Source organism: Rattus rattus, chromosome X (assembly GCF_011064425.1).
Source record: "Rattus rattus isolate New Zealand chromosome X, Rrattus_CSIRO_v1, whole genome shotgun sequence".
Classification (NCBI taxonomy): domain Eukaryota; kingdom Metazoa; phylum Chordata; class Mammalia; order Rodentia; family Muridae; genus Rattus; species Rattus rattus.
Window position 1 is genome coordinate 88,808,695 of NC_046172.1, and position 3,766 is coordinate 88,812,460.

Here is a 3,766-nt window from a genome sequence, read left to right on the forward strand (position 1 = left end):
GGCCGCCCCGCCCACTGCGCTCGCTGCCCGCTGCGGGCTTCGGTCCGCCCCACGGCCGCTGCCAGCTCCAGGGCCGCCCGGAGCCGCTGCCCTTGCCCCCTGCCGGAGTGGAGGAGGAACTGAATGTCCGTGGCTGAAGCCCAGGGCACCCAACCGGCCCCGTGCTCCACGAGGTCCGGGATTCCGGGATGCTTGAAGGGCCCACGCCTCAGCCAAGCCGACCTCCTCCCCCTCCTTCTTCCTTCCCCTCCCCTTCTCCCCCTCCTCCTTCTCGTTGTGCTTCCTACTCTCACTCCAGAACCGAACGATGGCCAAACAGCAACTGTAGCCCTTTGGACCAGGGACTTAGCCAAGGTCACACTGAGAGAATATATGAAAAGCGAGTCCCAGGTGCCCTTGAACACCAGCACGTGGGACCACCCTGTCTCGAATCTACTTGTACTGAGCTCCTGCAGTAGGTGGGCCGAGCCAAAGCAATGAACTGTAAGAGAAATGGACCATGGAGTGAGGAAAGAGAGGGAGAAAAAAAAAAATCCTGCCTCACTTTTAAATCGCCTCGCTTCAGAAATCCCGATAAAGCAGCTAGGCTGCTCAGAGCTGCTGGACTATAATGTTCTTTTGTGTTCTGAGCTTTCTTTCCGTGTACTCTGTTTGGAATGTCCTGCTATTCTCCTCTGCTAATCCTTAAATCCCCAGCTCAAGCGCTGTATCTTCTTGGCGAAGCCTTCCCTATCTCCCAAAGGAGACTTTATGTAGTACTCCTGCTGTTAGGTCCTACATCCCTGCTTCCGTTGATATTATGGAGCTTAACTCGTTTGACTTAAATCAACTTACTAGGTATCAAATGATGCTCTTTGCTCCTAGCACTGCATTTTAATCTGTGTTCTAGACAAGTGATTTCAAATCTTCGAGGCCTGTTTTTGTTTTAATAGTCAGCTGTTTTTAAAGAGCCTTTATATCCCTGGAATAACTCTGATTAATCTTGAGTGCAGGATCCCAAATTCCTTATATAAAACATATAAATATATAACTTGCATATAATCTATACACATTTTTCAAAATACTTTAAATCATCTCTAGGGTGCATAAATGCTATGAAAAGTTATGGCGATTTGTTTGAAGAATAACAAAAATCTGCATGATTAAAACACATATGTATGTTGGGAATTGAACGTAGGCCCTTGGGCATGCCTCCCAACTGTTGAACCACGTAGATATAGCCACCTCTACCTTCTGGATGCAGGCATTTAGATACCTACTGGATGGGGCTCTCTTATTCAGATTGTAAAAAGTAAAGATGTACTGCATTGAGAATGTGGCTTTCAAAATGATCATTCCTTAAGATCTAATTGGGTTGACCAATTTAAAGACTGAACAACTGATGTTTTGCATCATAGTCCTCAGTGTACCAATCCACAGAAGTCTGTCTGGGATTAGTGAGGCCCGATGAGCCATGTTTAAACAAAGGAAGGCTTGCGGTATGTCTGAAAATAAGTGGTGATAAAGTGAAGTCCTCGAACGATCCCGTAGGCAGCATTCTGAAGCTCAAGAGCATATGCTGGCAAATAACTAGTATGTTTACATTTCCCAGGGAAGTTTTATTTCAGCAAATATCATGAGCCACATTAACTTTTAAAAGAACCCTGTACTCGGTTTGTAAATTTACTTTCATATTGAATTTGTATAAGCCGAGTGTGCAGGTAGGCAGTTTTTGTTCTCAGTCCCTCCTGTGGCTTGTAGACTTTGCCTAAATTAAAGAAACTATTAATAACTCAGGGTGGAGAGCCAGGCATAGTGACTCAAGCTGGCAATCACTGCACTCAGGAGGATGAGACAAGGGGGTTGCCAAAGTGGAAGTCAAGCCTGGGCTGCACTGTAAGGCCCTGTATATAAAATAAAATAACCTGGTGCAATCATTCCATATCTTCACTCCTGTTCATGGTGTCGCAGTGACTATCAGCTTCTCATCCATGGTTATTCGGACCTCCATGTTTAGGTGTTATTTAAATCTGTATTCAGGTTTCTTTGTACTTCTTATTGTATGACAACTTGTTGGAACAGTGGATGGAACAATGGATGTGATGGGAAACCACACATCTAAAACTGCAAAAACAGACAAATTCTTATAACAACTGTGATAGAAGTTATAGCTAAGAATGCTGCTCCAAGCAAGGGACTAGGTTAGCTTCCATGCTCAGTCTGAAGTCTGCAGAAGTAGCTATGAGGTAATTAACCAAACTGTCTGAGGTAAAGTGTAGTCTCTGGGGATTGAAATACTGCTCCCCTTTCCCCTCACCCCCTCCAAAGCAGTCCACATTCTCAAACAGTAATCTCATATCCTGAAGTAACTATTCTGAACCAAGGGCTTTTGGATTTCATGATCTTCTAGGGTAAGAAAGTCTTGAGTGTTACCTTAGATATCTGCAGTTAATGTAAACGACTTCCACAAACCTGTTAACTTAAGACAACAGCAATTTACTTTCTTGTAGTACTGGAAGCTGAAAGTCTGAGGTCTGGGAAGGCCATGCTCATTCCAGAGTTACTAGAGAAGAAATGACCCTTTGTCTCTTAGTTTCTGGTGGCGGCACATAGCTTCAAGCACGTGTGACTTCATCTTTACATTTCATCGAAGTTTTCAGAATATTTCCCCTTGTGCGTGCTTGTCAGATTTCTGTCTGCCTCATGTCTGTAACCACATTGTTACTAGGCTTCAGGCATAGTCACATAATTCAGTCCAAGGTCCTCCAATCAAAATTCATAATAAATCTGTTATTTTGCCATTCTGTAGTGATATTCACAAGTTCCACATATTAAGATATAGATATATCTTTTGAGAGAGCTGTTATTCAACCTACCACAGAGCATGTTTTAAATCACCTTTTATTCGCTGAACTATAACATGTAGAGCTTGTTTACTTATGAGTCCTCTTATCAGGCATAAAATTAAGAGGACTTCAGAGACAAGGAATGGATCTACAAGTTTGGTCAAGTAGTTAGGGTTTCAGATGGTTTGTTTTGTTGTTATTGTGGTTCGAACCCAGGGCCTTGTACATTGTAGACAAGTGTTCTACCACTGAGTTATATATCTAGCCCAGAGTTCCTAGTATCAGAGTTCCCCCTTCATTTCCAATGTCTTGCATTACCTATTTTTTCTTAAAAGACAAAATAATATCAAATGAATAATTTCAGAGACAATTCCAATGATAAAGGCAATTTGACATGCTTTGATAAAATAACTATAAGGATAGTAATTCATTTAATTTTCCATGAAGACTGGAGAGCCAGAGGCAGGATAATTATGATTCAAGGCCATTGTTGGCTACATATGGAATGTTAGGCCAGCCTGGTCTAAGTGATCCCTTGGCTCAAAAAGATGTAATTTTATTATAATTTCAAAAAATAAAAAACAAAGTTAAAAAATCGGACCCTCCCTTCCTTTGTCTTTTGTTGGGGTTGAGCAAAATTCCCAGTCCTCAATTTTATCATACATTAAAAAAAAAACCTTCCAGGCAGTTTTGTTAATTAAGTTGCAAAAACTGGCCTTATATTTCTGTTCATTCTAGGCCACAACCTCTTATCTTCCTGGCTCAGGCTCCCAAGTTGCTGGACTAGAATACAACAGCTACAGATACATAAATATTAAAGCATGAATTATAATACAAAGTACAGTTATGGACTATGCCACAGGTACATCATATGAAAACTGTTTATTTCAGTTACCAAACCAAAAGAAATCTCTTCATAATCTAATTTTGGGAGTCAGGAT